The 20,193-nt window shown below is 37.4% G+C and overlaps 1 protein-coding gene and 12 non-coding genes across 13 annotated transcripts in view; 12 read left to right on the forward strand and 1 right to left on the reverse strand.

The window, feature by feature from the left end:
- LOC145234280 (uncharacterized) overlaps positions 1 to 20,193 on the reverse strand; it is a 95,461-nt gene that overhangs the window by 34,991 nt on the left and 40,277 nt on the right. The window lies entirely within an intron of this gene.
- Trnad-guc (transfer RNA aspartic acid (anticodon GUC)) lies at positions 3,317 to 3,388 on the forward strand. The gene has a single exon. It is a non-coding gene; the product is annotated as a tRNA-Asp (tRNA).
- Positions 4,713 to 4,784, forward strand: Trnad-guc (transfer RNA aspartic acid (anticodon GUC)). Its single transcript has one exon. It is a non-coding gene; the product is annotated as a tRNA-Asp (tRNA).
- On the forward strand, positions 6,109 to 6,180 carry Trnad-guc (transfer RNA aspartic acid (anticodon GUC)). The gene has a single exon. It is a non-coding gene; the product is annotated as a tRNA-Asp (tRNA).
- Trnad-guc (transfer RNA aspartic acid (anticodon GUC)) lies at positions 7,505 to 7,576 on the forward strand. The gene has a single exon. It is a non-coding gene; the product is annotated as a tRNA-Asp (tRNA).
- On the forward strand, positions 8,901 to 8,972 carry Trnad-guc (transfer RNA aspartic acid (anticodon GUC)). Its single transcript has one exon. It is a non-coding gene; the product is annotated as a tRNA-Asp (tRNA).
- On the forward strand, positions 10,297 to 10,368 carry Trnad-guc (transfer RNA aspartic acid (anticodon GUC)). The gene has a single exon. It is a non-coding gene; the product is annotated as a tRNA-Asp (tRNA).
- Positions 11,693 to 11,764, forward strand: Trnad-guc (transfer RNA aspartic acid (anticodon GUC)). The gene has a single exon. It is a non-coding gene; the product is annotated as a tRNA-Asp (tRNA).
- Trnad-guc (transfer RNA aspartic acid (anticodon GUC)) lies at positions 13,089 to 13,160 on the forward strand. Its single transcript has one exon. It is a non-coding gene; the product is annotated as a tRNA-Asp (tRNA).
- Trnad-guc (transfer RNA aspartic acid (anticodon GUC)) lies at positions 14,485 to 14,556 on the forward strand. The gene has a single exon. It is a non-coding gene; the product is annotated as a tRNA-Asp (tRNA).
- On the forward strand, positions 15,881 to 15,952 carry Trnad-guc (transfer RNA aspartic acid (anticodon GUC)). Its single transcript has one exon. It is a non-coding gene; the product is annotated as a tRNA-Asp (tRNA).
- On the forward strand, positions 18,673 to 18,744 carry Trnad-guc (transfer RNA aspartic acid (anticodon GUC)). The gene has a single exon. It is a non-coding gene; the product is annotated as a tRNA-Asp (tRNA).
- Trnad-guc (transfer RNA aspartic acid (anticodon GUC)) lies at positions 20,069 to 20,140 on the forward strand. Its single transcript has one exon. It is a non-coding gene; the product is annotated as a tRNA-Asp (tRNA).

Raw genomic sequence — 20,193 nt, forward strand, 5'->3', positions numbered from 1 at the left:
TCGACCTTTAACGTTTCATCAAGAGCCTGCGAAAAAAGATTACGTTCGTAAAAACAGTTTGTTCAAAGTTAAGATTGACAACAATATGAAAGTGGTCAAGTAATTTAGTTAATTTTGCCGTAACACTTGTGTACAACTTACCATGCTAAGGAGATAAACTGCTACATCCGGGGTGGTATTCATCAAATTGTTTTGCATTGTTTCTTTTCAACAAATAGTTGTTGTTTTATTCAAGAAGTTCGATGGTGTGGACTATCAGCCAACCATTATATACGTAACTTTGCCAGAAAAAAAGTTTAAGAAGTCAACGTGTTTTTCAAGTGCCGCGTTTAAACTTTGCGTTTCGACTTCGTATCAGACATTTATTTTGTTTAATGAGATAAGACTGCTTATCAGAAAAAGTCCGCTCTTCAAAGTTAGCGTGGTACGCTTATAGTGATTAACTAACGTTTTAAGTTTTGTTTATGTTTGCGAAAAACATTTCTTCAGAATTGACATTCCAATAATTAACAACATGTTTCATGTCCTCGTTAGTATAGTGGTAAGTATCCCCTCCTGTCACGCGGGAGACCGGGCTTCGATTCCCCGACGGGGAGCGTTTGGTATTTTTTCTGCATTATCTGTGAGATTTTAGTTGACAACAGTTGACTTTCAACGCCAAAAAAGTACAAAAATCCATTACTAACATGCTTTTTCTGGTTTGAACAGATTCCTTGAGAAACCTCAAAGTTTTGTGCAAGAATGTCTGAAATCAGAAAAATGATGTGCACTAGTTTAATATTTTGCTTTATTGCAAGTGATGAAAATAAGCACATGACTGCTTGAAGACGAAGACACGAAAAAGCCACAAAAAGAAGGTAATTGCGAAAGTACATCAACGCGATGGAACAAACTTGATGAAAACATCTATATATATTTCAACGCATATCTTTAATAAGTAAAATATGTCTTTCATATGCTCTTGAAGTTACCAGTGTTCTATTACACTGCTGTTAGCATTTGTCGACAATGGCGGCCATGTTGCGTTCTGAGGACTTGAGAAACAAGGGAAGAACAAGAACGAGTAGATTTGGAAGATGATTCAATGTCCGATATAGGTTTAAAAGCCGTTTTTCTTGCAAGCGGTACCGCTGCCTTTCCTCTGTAACAGTGACCAACATTAGTTGGGCTGCTGAATGATTTTCTTGCTCGTTTCGTTGATTGAAAGGTTTCATTTTCATGAGAGTTTAAATGAGACTCATCAGTTAGCGAGCAATTATTGTCATCGTCTTCGGTGCGAGAGCGCTTTTTCGAAATTACAGCACCCCGCTTTGACACAAAACTGTTATCGAACCTATTGCGTAACCGATTCCTGGGACTGGAATAAGCTCTTTGGATTTTTCTTTTGCTCACCAGTTCGACCTTTAACGTTTCATCAAGAGCCTGCGAAAAAAGATTACGTTCGTAAAAACAGTTTGTTCAAAGTTAAGATTGACAACAATATGAAAGTGGTCAAGTAATTTAGTTAATTTTGCCGTAACACTTGTGTACAACTTACCATGCTAAGGAGATAAACTGCTACATCCGGGGTGGTATTCATCAAATTGTTTTGCATTGTTTCTTTTCAACAAATAGTTGTTGTTTTATTCAAGAAGTTCGATGGTGTGGACTATCAGCCAACCATTATATACGTAACTTTGCCAGAAAAAAAGTTTAAGAAGTCAACGTGTTTTTCAAGTGCCGCGTTTAAACTTTGCGTTTCGACTTCGTATCAGACATTTATTTTGTTTAATGAGATAAGACTGCTTATCAGAAAAAGTCCGCTCTTCAAAGTTAGCGTGGTACGCTTATAGTGATTAACTAACGTTTTAAGTTTTGTTTATGTTTGCGAAAAACATTTCTTCAGAATTGACATTCCAATAATTAACAACATGTTTCATGTCCTCGTTATTATAGTGGTAAGTATCCCCGCCTGTCACGCGGGAGACCGGGCTTCGATTCCCCGACGGGGAGCGTTTGGTATTTTTTCTGCATTATCTGTGAGATTTTAGTTGACAACAGTTGACTTTCAACGCCAAAAAAGTACAAAAATCCATTACTAACATGCTTTTTTTGGTTTGAACAGATTCCTTGAGAAACCTCAAAGTTTTGTGCAACAATGTCTGAAATCAAAAAAATGATGTGCACTAGTTTAATATTTTGCTTTATTGCAAGTGATGAAAATAAGCACATGACTGCTTGAAGACGAAGACACGAAAAAGCCACAAAAAGAAGGTAATTGCGAAAGTACATCAACGCGATGGAACAAACTTGATGAAAACATCTATATATATTTCAACGCATATCTTTAATAAGTAAAATATGTCTTTCATATGCTCTTGAAGTTACCAGTGTTCTATTACACTGCTGTTAGCATTTCTCGACAATGGCGGCCATGTTGCGTTCTGAGGACTTGAGAAACAAGGGAAGAACAAGAACGAGTAGATTTGGAAGATGATTCAATGTCCGATATAGGTTTAAAAGCCGTTTTTCTTGCAAGCGGTACCGCTGCCTTTCCTCTGTAACAGTGAACAACATTAGTTGGGCTGCTGAATGATTTTCTTGCTCGTTTCGTTGATTGAAAGGTTTCATTTTCATGAGAGTTTAAATGAGACTCATCAGTTAGCGAGCAATTATCGTCATCGTCTTCGGTGCGAGAGCGCTTTTTCGAAATTACAGCACCCCGCTTTGACACAAAACTGTTATCGAACCTATTGCGTAACCGATTCCTGGGACAGGAATAAGCTCTTTGGATTTTTCTTTTGCTCACCAGTTCGACCTTCAACGTTTCATCAAGAGCCTGCGAAAAAAGATTACGTTCGTAAAAACAGTTTGTTCAAAGTTAAGATTGACAACAATATGAAAGTGGTCAAGTAATTTAGTTAATTTTGCCGTAACACTTGTGTACAACTTACCATGCTAAGGAGATAAACTGCTACATCCGGGGTGGTATTCATCAATTTGTTTTGCATTCTTTCTTTTCAACAAATAGTTGTTGTTTTATTCAAGAAGTTCGATGGTGTGGACTTTCAGCCAACCATTATATACGTAACTTTGCCAGAAAAAAAGTTTAAGAAGTCAACGTGTTTTTCAAGTGCCGCGTTTAAACTTTGCGTTTCGACTTCGTATCAGACATTTATTTTGTTTAATGAGATAAGACTGCTTATCAGAAAAAGTCCGCTCTTCAAAGTTAGCGTGGTACGCTTATAGTGATTAACTAACGTTTTAAGTTTTGTTTATGTTTGCGAAAAACATTTCTTCAGAATTGACATTCCAATAATTAACAACATGTTTCATGTCCTCGTTAGTATAGTGGTAAGTATCCCCGCCTGTCACGCGGGAGACCGGGGTTCGATTCCCCGACGGGGAGCGTTTGGTATTTTTTCTGCATTATCTGTGAGATTTTAGTTGACAACAGTTGACTTTCAACGCCAAAAAAGTAAAAAAATCCATTACTAACATGCTTTTTCTGGTTTGAACAGATTCCTTGAGAAACCTCAAAGTTTTGTGCAACAATGTCTGAAATCAGAAAAATGATGTGCACTAGTTTAATATTTTGCTTTATTGCAAGTGATGAAACTAAGCACATGACTGCTTGAAGACGAAGACACGAAAAAGCCACAAAAAGAAGGTAATTGCGAAAGTACATCAACGCGATGGAACAAACTTGATGAAAACATCTATATATATTTCAACGCATATCTTTAATAAGTAAAATATGTCTTTCATATGCTCTTGAAGTTACCAGTGTTCTATTACACTGCTGTTAGCATTTGTCGACAATGGCGGCCATGTTGCGTTCTGAGGACTTGAGAAACAAGGGAAGAACAAGAACGAGTAGATTTGGAAGATGATTCAATGTCCGATATAGGTTTAAAAGCCGTTTTTCTTGCAAGCGGTACCGCTGCCTTTCCTCTGTAACAGTGACCAACATTAGTTGGGCTGCTGAATGATTTTCTTGCTCGTTTCGTTGATTGAAAGGTTTCATTTTCATGAGAGTTTAAATGAGACTCATCAGTTAGCGAGCAATTATCGTCATCGTCTTCGGTGCGAGAGCGCTTTTTCGAAATTACAGCACCCCGCTTTGACACAAAACTGTTATCGAACCTATTGCGTAACCGATTCCTGGGACAGGAATAAGCTCTTTGGATTTTTCTTTTGCTCACCAGTTCGACCTTCAACGTTTCATCAAGAGCCTGAGAAAAAAGATTACGTTCGTAAAAACAGTTTGTTCAAAGTTAAGATTGACAACAATATGAAAGTGGTCAAGTAATTTAGTTAATTTTGCCGTAACACTTGTGTACAACTTACCATGCTAAGGAGATAAACTGCTACATCCGGGGTGGTATTCATCAAATTGTTTTGCATTGTTTCTTTTCAACAAATAGTTGTTGTTTTATTCAAGAAGTTCGATGGTGTGGACTATCAGCCAACCATTATATACGGAACTTTGCCAGAAAAAAAGTTTAAGAAGTCAACGTGTTTTTCAAGTGCCGCGTTTAAACTTTGCGTTTCGACTTCGTATCAGACATTTATTTTGTTTAATGAGATAAGACTGCTTATCAGAAAAAGTCCGCTCTTCAAAGTTAGCGTGGTACGCTTATAGTGATTAACTAACGTTTTAAGTTTTGTTTATGTTTGCGAAAAACATTTCTTCAGAATTGACATTCCAATAATTAACAACATGTTTCATGTCCTCGTTAGTATAGTGGTAAGTATCCCCGCCTGTCACGCGGGAGACCGGGGTTCGATTCCCCGACGGGGAGCGTTTGTTATTTTTTCTGCATTATCTGTGAGATTTTAGTTGACAACAGTTGACTTTCAACGCCAAAAAAGTACAAAAATGCATTACTAACATGCTTTTTCTGGTTTGAACAGATTCCTTGAGAAACCTCAAAGTTTTGTGCAACTATGTCTGAAATCAGAAAAATGATGTGCACTAGTTTAATATTTTGCTTTATTGCAAGTGATGAAAATAAGCACATGACTGCTTGAAGACGAAGACACGAAAAAGCCACAAAAAGAAGGTAATTGCGAAAGTACATCAACGCGATGGAACAAACTTGATGAAAACATCTATATATATTTCAACGCATATCTTTAATAAGTAAAATATGTCTTTCATATGCTCTTGAAGTTACCAGTGTTCTATTACACTGCTGTTAGCATTTGTCGACAATGGCGGCCATGTTGCGTTCTGAGGACTTGAGAAACAAGGGAAGAACAAGAACGAGTAGATTTGGAAGATGATTCAATGTCCGATATAGGTTTAAAAGCCGTTTTTCTTGCAAGCGGTACCGCTGCCTTTCCTCTGTAACAGTGACCAACATTAGTTGGGCTGCTGAATGATTTTCTTGCTCGTTTCGTTGATTGAAAGGTTTCATTTTCATGAGAGTTTAAATGAGACTCATCAGTTAGCGAGCAATTATTGTCATCGTCTTCGGTGCGAGAGCGCTTTTTCGAAATTACAGCACCCCGCTTTGACACAAAACTGTTATCGAACCTATTGCGTAACCGATTCCTGGGACTGGAATAAGCTCTTTGGATTTTTCTTTTGCTCACCAGTTCGACCTTTAACGTTTCATCAAGAGCCTGCGAAAAAAGATTACGTTCGTAAAAACAGTTTGTTCAAAGTTAAGATTGACAACAATATGAAAGTGGTCAAGTAATTTAGTTAATTTTGCCGTAACACTTGTGTACAACTTACCATGCTAAGGAGATAAACTGCTACATCCGGGGTGGTATTCATCAATTTGTTTTGCATTGTTTCTTTTCAACAAATAGTTGTTGTTTTATTCAAGAAGTTCGATGGTGTGGACTTTCAGCCAACCATTATATACGTAACTTTGCCAGAAAAAAAGTTTAAGAAGTCAACGTGTTTTTCAAGTGCCGCGTTTAAACTTTGCGTTTCGACTTCGTATCAGACATTTATTTTGTTTAATGAGATAAGACTGCTTATCAGAAAAAGTCCGCTCTTCAAAGATAGCGTGGTACGCTTATAGTGATTAACTAACGTTTTAAGTTTTGTTTATGTTTGCGAAAAACATTTCTTCAGAATTGACATTCCAATAATTAACAACATGTTTCATGTCCTCGTTAGTATAGTGGTAAGTATCCCCGCCTGTCACGCGGGAGACCGGGGTTCGATTCCCCGACGGGGAGCGTTTGGTATTTTTTCTGCATTATCTGTGAGATTTTAGTTGACAACAGTTGACTTTCAACGCCAAAAAAGTACAAAAATCCATTACTAACATGCTTTTTCTGGTTTGAACAGATTCCTTGAGAAACCTCAAAGTTTTGTGCAACAATGTCTGAAATCAGAAAAATGATGTGCACTAGTTTAATATTTTGCTTTATTGCAAGTGATGAAACTAAGCACATGACTGCTTGAAGACGAAGACACGAAAAAGCCACAAAAAGAAGGTAATTGCGAAAGTACATCAACGCGATGGAACAAACTTGATGAAAACATCTATATATATTTCAACGCATATCTTTAATAAGTAAAATATGTCTTTCATATGCTCTTGAAGTTACCAGTGTTCTATTACACTGCTGTTAGCATTTGTCGACAATGGCGGCCATGTTGCGTTCTGAGGACTTGAGAAACAAGGGAAGAACAAGAACGAGTAGATTTGGAAGATGATTCAATGTCCGATATAGGTTTAAAAGCCGTTTTTCTTGCAAGCGGTACCGCTGCCTTTCCTCTGTAACAGTGACCAACATTAGTTGGGCTGCTGAATGATTTTCTTGCTCGTTATGTTGATTGAAAGTTTTCATTTTCATGAGAGTTTAAATGAGACTCATCAGTTAGCGAGCAATTATTGTCATCGTCTTCGGTGCGATAGCGCTTTTTCGAAATTACAGCACCCCGCTTTGACACAAAACTGTTATCGAACCTATTGCGTAACCGATTCCTGGGACAGGAATAAGCTCTTTGGATTTTTCTTTTGCTCACCAGTTCGACCTTCAACGTTTCATCAAGAGCCTGAGAAAAAAGATTACGTTCGTAAAAACAGTTTGTTCAAAGTTAAGATTGACAACAATATGAAAGTGGTCAAATAATTTAGTTAATTTTGCCGTAACACTTGTGTACAACTTACCATGCTAAGGAGATAAACTGCTACATCCGGGGTGGTATTCATCAAATTGTTTTGCATTGTTTCTTTTCAACAAATAGTTGTTGTTTTATTCAAGAAGTTCGATGGTGTGGACTATCAGCCAACCATTATATACGTAACTTTGCCAGAAAAAAAGTTTAAGAAGTCAACGTGTTTTTCAAGTGCCGCGTTTAAACTTTGCGTTTCGACTTCGTATCAGACATTTATTTTGTTTAATGAGATAAGACTGCTTATCAGAAAAAGTCCGCTCTTCAAAGTTAGCGTGGTACGCTTATAGTGATTAACTAACGTTTTAAGTTTTGTTTATGTTTGCGAAAAACATTTCTTCAGAATTGACATTCCAATAATTAACAACATGTTTCATGTCCTCGTTAGTATAGTGGTAAGTATCCCCGCCTGTCACGCGGGAGACCGGGGTTCGATTCCCCGACGGGGAGCGTTTGTTATTTTTTCTGCATTATCTGTGAGATTTTAGTTGACAACAGTTGACTTTCAACCCCAAAAAAGTACAAAAATGCATTACTAACATGCTTTTTCTGGTTTGAACAGATTCCTTGAGAAACCTCAAAGTTTTGTGCAACAATGTCTGAAATCAAAAAAATGATGTGCACTAGTTTAATATTTTGCTTTATTGCAAGTGATGAAAATAAGCACATGACTGCTTGAAGACGAAGACACGAAAAAGCCACAAAAAGAAGGTAATTGCGAAAGTACATCAACGCGATGGAACAAACTTGATGAAAACATCTATATATATTTCAACGCATATCTTTAATAAGTAAAATATGTCTTTCATATGCTCTTGAAGTTACCAGTGTTCTATTACACTGCTGTTAGCATTTGTCGACAATGGCGGCCATGTTGCGTTCTGAGGACTTGAGAAACAAGGGAAGAACAAGAACGAGTAGATTTGGAAGATGATTCAATGTCCGATATAGGTTTAAAAGCCGTTTTTCTTGCAAGCGGTACCGCTGCCTTTCCTCTGTAACAGTGACCAACATTAGTTGGGCTGCTGAATGATTTTCTTGCTCGTTATGTTGATTGAAAGTTTTCATTTTCATGAGAGTTTAAATGAGACTCATCAGTTAGCGAGCAATTATTGTCATCGTCTTCGGTGCGATAGCGCTTTTTCGAAATTACAGCACCCCGCTTTGACACAAAACTGTTATCGAACCTATTGCGTAACCGATTCCTGGGACAGGAATAAGCTCTTTGGATTTTTCTTTTGCTCACCAGTTCGACCTTCAACGTTTCATCAAGAGCCTGAGAAAAAAGATTACGTTCGTAAAAACAGTTTGTTCAAAGTTAAGATTGACAACAATATGAAAGTGGTCAAATAATTTAGTTAATTTTGCCGTAACACTTGTGTACAACTTACCATGCTAAGGAGATAAACTGCTACATCCGGGGTGGTATTCATCAAATTGTTTTGCATTGTTTCTTTTCAACAAATAGTTGTTGTTTTATTCAAGAAGTTCGATGGTGTGGACTATCAGCCAACCATTATATACGTAACTTTGCCAGAAAAAAAGTTTAAGAAGTCAACGTGTTTTTCAAGTGCCGCGTTTAAACTTTGCGTTTCGACTTCGTATCAGACATTTATTTTGTTTAATGAGATAAGACTGCTTATCAGAAAAAGTCCGCTCTTCAAAGTTAGCGTGGTACGCTTATAGTGATTAACTAACGTTTTAAGTTTTGTTTATGTTTGCGAAAAACATTTCTTCAGAATTGACATTCCAATAATTAACAACATGTTTCATGTCCTCGTTAGTATAGTGGTAAGTATCCCCGCCTGTCACGCGGGAGACCGGGGTTCGATTCCCCGACGGGGAGCGTTTGGTATTTTTTCTGCATTATCTGTGAGATTTTAGTTGACAAGAGTTGACTTTCAACCCCAAAAAAGTACAAAAATGCATTACTAACATGCTTTTTCTGGTTTGAACAGATTCCTTGAGAAACCTCAAAGTTTTGTGCAACAATGTCTGAAATCAAAAAAATGATGTGCACTAGTTTAATATTTTGCTTTATTGCAAGTGATGAAAATAAGCACATGACTGCTTGAAGACGAAGACACGAAAAAGCCACAAAAAGAAGGTAATTGCGAAAGTACATCAACGCGATGGAACAAACTTGATGAAAACATCTATATATATTTCAACGCATATCTTTAATAAGTAAAATATGTCTTTCATATGCTCTTGAAGTTACCAGTGTTCTATTACACTGCTGTTAGCATTTGTCGACAATGGCGGCCATGTTGCGTTCTGAGGACTTGAGAAACAAGGGAAGAACAAGAACGAGTAGATTTGGAAGATGATTCAATGTCCGATATAGGTTTAAAAGCCGTTTTTCTTGCAAGCGGTACCGCTGCCTTTCCTCTGTAACAGTGACCAACATTAGTTGGGCTGCTGAATGATTTTCTTGCTCGTTATGTTGATTGAAAGTTTTCATTTTCATGAGAGTTTAAATGAGACTCATCAGTTAGCGAGCAATTATTGTCATCGTCTTCGGTGCGATAGCGCTTTTTCGAAATTACAGCACCCCGCTTTGACACAAAACTGTTATCGAACCTATTGCGTAACCGATTCCTGGGACAGGAATAAGCTCTTTGGATTTTTCTTTTGCTCACCAGTTCGACCTTCAACGTTTCATCAAGAGCCTGAGAAAAAAGATTACGTTCGTAAAAACAGTTTGTTCAAAGTTAAGATTGACAACAATATGAAAGTGGTCAAATAATTTAGTTAATTTTGCCGTAACACTTGTGTACAACTTACCATGCTAAGGAGATAAACTGCTACATCCGGGGTGGTATTCATCAAATTGTTTTGCATTGTTTCTTTTCAACAAATAGTTGTTGTTTTATTCAAGAAGTTCGATGGTGTGGACTATCAGCCAACCATTATATACGTAACTTTGCCAGAAAAAAAGTTTAAGAAGTCAACGTGTTTTTCAAGTGCCGCGTTTAAACTTTGCGTTTCGACTTCGTATCAGACATTTATTTTGTTTAATGAGATAAGACTGCTTATCAGAAAAAGTCCGCTCTTCAAAGTTAGCGTGGTACGCTTATAGTGATTAACTAACGTTTTAAGTTTTGTTTATGTTTGCGAAAAACATTTCTTCAGAATTGACATTCCAATAATTAACAACATGTTTCATGTCCTCGTTAGTATAGTGGTAAGTATCCCCGCCTGTCACGCGGGAGACCGGGGTTCGATTCCCCGACGGGGAGCGTTTGGTATTTTTTCTGCATTATCTGTGAGATTTTAGTTGACAACAGTTGACTTTCAACCCCAAAAAAGTACAAAAATGCATTACTAACATGCTTTTTCTGGTTTGAACAGATTCCTTGAGAAACCTCAAAGTTTTGTGCAACAATGTCTGAAATCAAAAAAATGATGTGCACTAGTTTAATATTTTGCTTTATTGCAAGTGATGAAAATAAGCACATGACTGCTTGAAGACGAAGACACGAAAAAGCCACAAAAAGAAGGTAATTGCGAAAGTACATCAACGCGATGGAACAAACTTGATGAAAACATCTATATATATTTCAACGCATATCTTTAATAAGTAAAATATGTCTTTCATATGCTCTTGAAGTTACCAGTGTTCTATTACACTGCTGTTAGCATTTGTCGACAATGGCGGCCATGTTGCGTTCTGAGGACTTGAGAAACAAGGGAAGAACAAGAACGAGTAGATTTGGAAGATGATTCAATGTCCGATATAGGTTTAAAAGCCGTTTTTCTTGCAAGCGGTACCGCTGCCTTTCCTCTGTAACAGTGACCAACATTAGTTGGGCTGCTGAATGATTTTCTTGCTCGTTATGTTGATTGAAAGTTTTCATTTTCATGAGAGTTTAAATGAGACTCATCAGTTAGCGAGCAATTATTGTCATCGTCTTCGGTGCGATAGCGCTTTTTCGAAATTACAGCACCCCGCTTTGACACAAAACTGTTATCGAACCTATTGCGTAACCGATTCCTGGGACAGGAATAAGCTCTTTGGATTTTTCTTTTGCTCACCAGTTCGACCTTCAACGTTTCATCAAGAGCCTGAGAAAAAAGATTACGTTCGTAAAAACAGTTTGTTCAAAGTTAAGATTGACAACAATATGAAAGTGGTCAAATAATTTAGTTAATTTTGCCGTAACACTTGTGTACAACTTACCATGCTAAGGAGATAAACTGCTACATCCGGGGTGGTATTCATCAAATTGTTTTGCATTGTTTCTTTTCAACAAATAGTTGTTGTTTTATTCAAGAAGTTCGATGGTGTGGACTATCAGCCAACCATTATATAGGTAACTTTGCCAGAAAAAAAGTTTAAGAAGTCAACGTGTTTTTCAAGTGCCGCGTTTAAACTTTGCGTTTCGACTTCGTATCAGACATTTATTTTGTTTAATGAGATAAGACTGCTTATCAGAAAAAGTCCGCTCTTCAAAGTTAGCGTGGTACGCTTATAGTGATTAACTAACGTTTTAAGTTTTGTTTATGTTTGCGAAAAACATTTCTTCAGAATTGACATTCCAATAATTAACAACATGTTTCATGTCCTCGTTAGTATAGTGGTAAGTATCCCCGCCTGTCACGCGGGAGACCGGGGTTCGATTCCCCGACGGGGAGCGTTTGGTATTTTTTCTGCATTATCTGTGAGATTTTAGTTGACAACAGTTGACTTTCAACCCCAAAAAAGTACAAAAATGCATTACTAACATGCTTTTTCTGGTTTGAACAGATTCCTTGAGAAACCTCAAAGTTTTGTGCAACTATGTCTGAAATCAGAAAAATGATGTGCACTAGTTTAATATTTTGCTTTATTGCAAGTGATGAAAATAAGCACATGACTGCTTGAAGACGAAGACACGAAAAAGCCACAAAAAGAAGGTAATTGCGAAAGTACATCAACGCGATGGAACAAACTTGATGAAAACATCTATATATATTTCAACGCATATCTTTAATAAGTAAAATATGTCTTTCATATGCTCTTGAAGTTACCAGTGTTCTATTACACTGCTGTTAGCATTTGTCGACAATGGCGGCCATGTTGCGTTCTGAGGACTTGAGAAACAAGGGAAGAACAAGAACGAGTAGATTTGGAAGATGATTCAATGTCCGATATAGGTTTAAAAGCCGTTTTTCTTGCAAGCGGTACCGCTGCCTTTCCTCTGTAACAGTGACCAACATTAGTTGGGCTGCTGAATGATTTTCTTGCTCGTTTCGTTGATTGAAAGGTTTCATTTTCATGAGAGTTTAAATGAGACTCATCAGTTAGCGAGCAATTATTGTCATCGTCTTCGGTGCGAGAGCGCTTTTTCGAAATTACAGCACCCCGCTTTGACACAAAACTGTTATCGAACCTATTGCGTAACCGATTCCTGGGACTGGAATAAGCTCTTTGGATTTTTCTTTTGCTCACCAGTTCGACCTTTAACGTTTCATCAAGAGCCTGCGAAAAAAGATTACGTTCGTAAAAACAGTTTGTTCAAAGTTAAGATTGACAACAATATGAAAGTGGTCAAGTAATTTAGTTAATTTTGCCGTAACACTTGTGTACAACTTACCATGCTAAGGAGATAAACTGCTACATCCGGGGTGGTATTCATCAATTTGTTTTGCATTGTTTCTTTTCAACAAATAGTTGTTGTTTTATTCAAGAAGTTCGATGGTGTGGACTATCAGCCAACCATTATATACGTAACTTTGCCAGAAAAAAAGTTTAAGAAGTCAACGTGTTTTTCAAGTGCCGCGTTTAAACTTTGCGTTTCGACTTCGTATCAGACATTTATTTTGTTTAATGAGATAAGACTGCTTATCAGAAAAAGTCCGCTCTTCAAAGTTAGCGTGGTACGCTTATAGTGATGAACTAACGTTTTAAGTTTTGTTTATGTTTGCGAAAAACATTTCTTCACAATTGACATTCCAATAATTAACAACATGTTTCATGTCCTCGTTAGTATAGTGGTAAGTATCCCCGCCTGTCACGCGGGAGACCGGGCTTCGATTCCCCGACGGGGAGCGTTTGGTATTTTTTCTGCATTATCTGTGAGATTTTAGTTGACAACAGTTGACTTTCAACGCCAAAAAAGTACAAAAATCCATTACTAACATGCTTTTTTTGGTTTGAACAGATTCCTTGAGAAACCTCAAAGTTTTGTGCAACTATGTCTGAAATCAGAAAAATGATGTGCACTAGTTTAATATTTTGCTTTATTGCAAGTGATGAAAATAAGCACATGACTGCTTGAAGACGAAGACACGAAAAAGCCACAAAAAGAAGGTAATTGCGAAAGTACATCAACGCGATGGAACAAACTTGATGAAAACATCTATATATATTTCAACGCATATCTTTAATAAGTAAAATATGTCTTTCATATGCTCTTGAAGTTACCAGTGTTCTATTACACTGCTGTTAGCATTTGTCGACAATGGCGGCCATGTTGCGTTCTGAGGACTTGAGAAACAAGGGAAGAACAAGAACGAGTAGATTTGGAAGATGATTCAATGTCCGATATAGGTTTAAAAGCCGTTTTTCTTGCAAGCGGTACCGCTGCCTTTCCTCTGTAACAGTGACCAACATTAGTTGGGCTGCTGAATGATTTTCTTGCTCGTTTCGTTGATTGAAAGGTTTCATTTTCATGAGAGTTTAAATGAGACTCATCAGTTAGCGAGCAATTATCGTCATCGTCTTCGGTGCGAGAGCGCTTTTTCGAAATTACAGCACCCCGCTTTGACACAAAACTGTTATCGAACCTATTGCGTAACCGATTCCTGGGACAGGAATAAGCTCTTTGGATTTTTCTTTTGCTCACCAGTTCGACCTTCAACGTTTCATCAAGAGCCTGAGAAAAAAGATTACGTTCGTAAAAACAGTTTGTTCAAAGTTAAGATTGACAACAATATGAAAGTGGTCAAGTAATTTAGTTAATTTTGCCGTAACACTTGTGTACAACTTACCATGCTAAGGAGATAAACTGCTACATCCGGGGTGGTATTCATCAAATTGTTTTGCATTGTTTCTTTTCAACAAATAGTTGTTGTTTTATTCAAGAAGTTCGATGGTGTGGACTATCAGCCAACCATTATATACGTAACTTTGCCAGAAAAAAAGTTTAAGAAGTCAACGTGTTTTTCAAGTGCCGCGTTTAAACTTTGCGTTTCGACTTCGTATCAGACATTTATTTTGTTTAATGAGATAAGACTGCTTATCAGAAAAAGTCCGCTCTTCAAAGTTAGCGTGGTACGCTTATAGTGATTAACTAACGTTTTAAGTTTTGTTTATGTTTGCGAAAAACATTTCTTCAGAATTGACATTCCAATAATTAACAACATGTTTCATGTCCTCGTTAGTGTAGTGGTAAGTATCCCCGCCTGTCACGCGGGAGACCGGGGTTCGATTCCCCGACGGGAAGCGTTTGTTATTTTTTCTGCATTATCTGTGAGATTTTAGTTGACAACAGTTGACTTTCAACGCCAAAAAAGTACAAAAATGCATTACTAACATGCTTTTTCTGGTTTGAACAGATTCCTTGAGAAACCTCAAAGTTTTGTGCAACTATGTCTGAAATCAGAAAAATGATGTGCACTAGTTTAATATTTTGCTTTATTGCAAGTGATGAAAATAAGCACATGACTGCTTGAAGACGAAGACACAAAAAAGCCACAAAAAGAAGGTAATTGCGAAAGTACATCAACGCGATGGAACAAACTTGATGAAAACATCTATATATATTTCAACGCATATCTTTAATAAGTAAAATATGTCTTTCATATGCTCTTGAAGTTACCAGTGTTCTATTACACTGCTGTTAGCATTTGTCGACAATGGCGGCCATGTTGCGTTCTGAGGACTTGAGAAACAAGGGAAGAACAAGAACGAGTAGATTTGGAAGATGATTCAATGTCCGATATAGGTTTAAAAGCCGTTTTTCTTGCAAGCGGTACCGCTGCCTTTCCTCTGTAACAGTGACCAACATTAGTTGGGCTGCTGAATGATTTTCTTGCTCGTTTCGTTGATTGAAAGGTTTCATTTTCATGAGAGTTTAAATGAGACTCATCAGTTAGCGAGCAATTATTGTCATCGTCTTCGGTGCGAGAGCGCTTTTTCGAAATTACAGCACCCCGCTTTGACACAAAACTGTTATCGAACCTATTGCGTAACCGATTCCTGGGACTGGAATAAGCTCTTTGGATTTTTCTTTTGCTCACCAGTTCGACCTTTAACGTTTCATCAAGAGCCTGCGAAAAAAGATTACGTTCGTAAAAACAGTTTGTTCAAAGTTAAGATTGACAACAATATGAAAGTGGTCAAGTAATTTAGTTAATTTTGCCGTAACACTTGTGTACAACTTACCATGCTAAGGAGATAAACTGCTACATCCGGGGTGGTATTCATCAAATTGTTTTGCATTGTTTCTTTTCAACAAATAGTTGTTGTTTTATTCAAGAAGTTCGATGGTGTGGACTATCAGCCAACCATTATATACGTAACTTTGCCAGAAAAAAAGTTTAAGAAGTCAACGTGTTTTTCAAGTGCCGCGTTTAAACTTTGCGTTTCGACTTCGTATCAGACATTTATTTTGTTTAATGAGATAAGACTGCTTATCAGAAAAAGTCCGCTCTTCAAAGTTAGCGTGGTACGCTTATAGTGATTAACTAACGTTTTAAGTTTTGTTTATGTTTGCGAAAAACATTTCTTCAGAATTGACATTCCAATAATTAACAACATGTTTCATGTCCTCGTTAGTATAGTGGTAAGTATCCCCGCCTGTCACGCGGGAGACCGGGCTTCGATTCCCCGACGGGGAGCGTTTGGTATTTTTTCTGCATTATCTGTGAGATTTTAGTTGACAACAGTTGACTTTCAACGCCAAAAAAGTACAAAAATCCATTACTAACATGCTTTTTCTGGTTTGAACAGATTCCTTGAGAAACCTCAAAGTTTTGTGCAAGAATGTCTGAAATCAGAAAAATGATGTGCACTAGTTTAATATTTTGCTTTATTGCAAGTGATGAAAATAAGCACATGACTGCTTGAAGACGAAGACACGAAAAAGCCACAAAAAGAAGGTAATTGCGAAAGTACATCAACGCGATGGAACAAACTTGATGAAAACATCTATATATATTTCAACGCATATCTTTAATAAGTAAAATATGTCTTTCATATGCTCTTGAAGTTACCAGTGTTCTATTACACTGCTGTTAGCATTTCTCGACAATGGCGGCCATGTTGCGTTCTGAGGACTTGAGAAACAAGGGAAGAACAAGAACGAGTAGATTTGGAAGATGATTCAATGTCCGATATAGGTTTAAAAGCCGTTTTTCTTGCAAGCGGTACCGCTGCCTTTCCTCTGTAACAGTGACCAACATTAGTTGGGCTGCTGAATGATTTTCTTGCTCGTTTCGTTGATTGAAAGGTTTCATTTTCATGAGAGTTTAAATGAGACTCATCAGTTAGCGAGCAATTATTGTCATCGTCTTCGGTGCGAGAGCGCTTTTTCGAAATTACAGCACCCCGCTTTGACACAAAACTGTTATCGAACCTATTGCGTAACCGATTCCTGGGACTGGAATAAGCTCTTTGGATTTTTCTTTTGCTCACCAGTTCGACCTTTAACGTTTCATCAAGAGCCTGCGAAAAAAGATTACGTTCGTAAAAACAGTTTGTTCAAAGTTAAGATTGACAACAATATGAAAGTGGTCAAGTAATTTAGTTAATTTTGCCGTAACACTTGTGTACAACTTACCATGCTAAGGAGATAAACTGCTACATCCGGGGTGGTATTCATCAATTTGTTTTGCATTGTTTCTTTTCAACAAATAGTTGTTGTTTTATTCAAGAAGTTCGATGGTGTGGACTATCAGCCAACCATTATATACGTAACTTTGCCAGAAAAAAAGTTTAAGAAGTCAACGTGTTTTTCAAGTGCCGCGTTTAAACTTTGCGTTTCGACTTCGTATCAGACATTTATTTTGTTTAATGAGATAAGACTGCTTATCAGAAAAAGTCCGCTCTTCAAAGTTAGCGTGGTACGCTTATAGTGATTAACTAACGTTTTAAGTTTTGTTTATGTTTGCGAAAAACATTTCTTCACAATTGACATTCCAATAATTAACAACATGTTTCATGTCATCGTTAGTATAGTGGTAAGTATCCCCGCCTGTCACGCGGGAGACCGGGCTTCGATTCCCCGACGGGGAGCGTTTGGTATTTTTTCTGCATTATCTGTGAGATTTTAGTTGACAACAGTTGACTTTCAACGCCAAAAAAGTACAAAAATCCATTGCTAACATGCTTTTTTTGGTTTGAACAGATTCCTTGAGAAACCTCAAAGTTTTGTGCAAGAATGTCTGAAATCAGAAAAATGATGTGCACTAGTTTAATATTTTGCTTTATTGCAAGTGATGAAAATAAGCACATGACTGCTTGAAGACGAAGACACGAAAAAGCCACAAAAAGAAGGTAATTGCGAAAGTACATCAACGCGATGGAACAAACTTGATGAAAACATCTATATATATTTCAACGCATATCTTTAATAAGTAAAATATGTCTTTCATATGCTCTTGAAGTTACCAGTGTTCTATTACACTGCTGTTAGCATTTGTCGACAATGGCGGCCATGTTGCGTTCTGAGGACTTGAGAAACAAGGGAAGAACAAGAACGAGTAGATTTGGAAGATGATTCAATGTCCGATATAGGTTTAAAAGCCGTTTTTCTTGCAAGCGGTACCGCTGCCTTTCCTCTGTAACAGTGAACAACATTAGTTGGGCTGCTGAATGATTTTCTTGCTCGTTTCGTTGATTGAAAGGTTTCATTTTCATGAGAGTTTAAATGAGACTCATCAGTTAGCGAGCAATTATCGTCATCGTCTTCGGTGCGAGAGCGCTTTTTCGAAATTACAGCACCCCGCTTTGACACAAAACTGTTATCGAACCTATTGCGTAACCGATTCCTGGGACAGGAATAAGCTCTTTGGATTTTTCTTTTGCTCACCAGTTCGACCTTCAACGTTTCATCAAGAGCCTGCGAAAAAAGATTACGTTCGTAAAAACAGTTTGTTCAAAGTTAAGATTGACAACAATATGAAAGTGGTCAAGTAATTTAGTTAATTTTGCCGTAACACTTGTGTACAACTTACCATGCTAAGGAGATAAACTGCTACATCCGGGGTGGTATTCATCAATTTGTTTTGCATTGTTTCTTTTCAACAAATAATTGTTGTTTTATTCAAGAAGTTCGATGGTGTGGACTATCAGCCAACCATTATATACGTAACTTTGCCAGAAAAAAAGTTTAAGAAGTCAACGTGTTTTTCAAGTGCCGCGTTTAAACTTTGCGTTTCGACTTCGTATCAGACATTTATTTTGTTTAATGAGATAAGACTGCTTATCAGAAAAAGTCCGCTCTTCAAAGTTAGCGTGGTACGCTTATAGTGATTAACTAACGTTTTAAGTTTTGTTTATGTTTGCGAAAAACATTTCTTCAGAATTGACATTCCAATAATTAACAACATGTTTCATGTCCTCGTTAGTATAGTGGTAAGTATCCCCGCCTGTCACGCGGGAGACCGGGCTTCGATTCCCCGACGGGGAGCGTTTGGTATTTTTTCTGCATTATCTGTGAGATTTTAGTTGACAACAGTTGACTTTCAACGCCAAAAAAGTACAAAAATCCATTACTAACATGCTTTTTCTGGTTTGAACAGATTCCTTGAGAAACCTCAAAGTTTTGTGCAAGAATGTCTGAAATCAGAAAAATGATGTGCACTAGTTTAATATTTTGCTTTATTGCAAGTGATGAAAATAAGCACATGACTGCTTGAAGACGAAGACACGAAAAAGCCACAAAAAGAAGGTAATTGCGAAAGTACATCAACGCGATGGAACAAACTTGATGAAAACATCTATATATATTTCAACGCATATCTTTAATAAGTAAAATATGTCTTTCATATGCTCTTGAAGTTACCAGTGTTCTATTACACTGCTGTTAGCATTTGTCGACAATGGCGGCCATGTTGCGTTCTGAGGACTTGAGAAACAAGGGAAGAACAAGTACGAGTAGATTTGGAAGATGATTCAATGTCCGATATAGGTTTAAAAGCCGTTTTTCTTGCAAGCGGTACCGCTGCCTTTCCTCTGTAACAGTGACCAACATTAGTTGGGCTGCTGAATGATTTTCTTGCTCGTTTCGTTGATTGAAAGGTTTCATTTTCATGAGAGTTTAAATGAGACTCATCAGTTAGCGAGCAATTATCGTCATCGTCTTCGGTGCGAGAGCGCTTTTTCGAAATTACAGCACCCCGCTTTGACACAAAACTGTTATCGAACCTATTGCGTAACCGATTCCTGGGACAGGAATAAGCTCTTTGGATTTTTCTTTTGCTCACCAGTTCGACCTTCAACGTTTCATCAAGAGCCTGCGAAAAAAGATTACGTTCGTAAAAACAGTTTGTTCAAAGTTAAGATTGACAACAATATGAAAGTGGTCAAGTAATTTAGTTAATTTTGCCGTAACACTTGTGTACAACTTACCATGCTAAGGAGATAAACTGCTACATCCGGGGTGGTATTCATCAAATTGTTTTGCATTGTTTCTTTTCAACAAATAGTTGTTGTTTTATTCAAGAAGTTCGATGGTGTGGACTATCAGCCAACCATTATATACGTAACTTTGCCAGAAAAAAAGTTTAAGAAGTCAACGTGTTTTTCAAGTGCCGCGTTTAAACTTTGCGTTTCGACTTCGTATCAGACATTTATTTTGTTTAATGAGATAAGACTGCTTATCAGAAAAAGTCCGCTCTTCAAAGTTAGCGTGGTACGCTTATAGTGATTAACTAACGTTTTAAGTTTTGTTTATGTTTGCGAAAAACATTTCTTCAGAATTGACATTCCAATAATTAACAACATGTTTCATGTCCTCGTTAGTATAGTGGTAAGTATCCCCGCCTGTCACGCGGGAGACCGGGGTTCGATTCCCCGACGGGGAGCGTTTGGTATTTTTTCTGCATTATCTGTGAGATTTTAGTTGACAACAGTTGAC

The sequence above is a fragment of the Phallusia mammillata genome, chromosome 6 (assembly GCF_965637545.1).
Source record: "Phallusia mammillata chromosome 6, kaPhaMamm4.hap1.1, whole genome shotgun sequence".
Lineage (NCBI taxonomy): Eukaryota > Metazoa > Chordata > Ascidiacea > Phlebobranchia > Ascidiidae > Phallusia > Phallusia mammillata.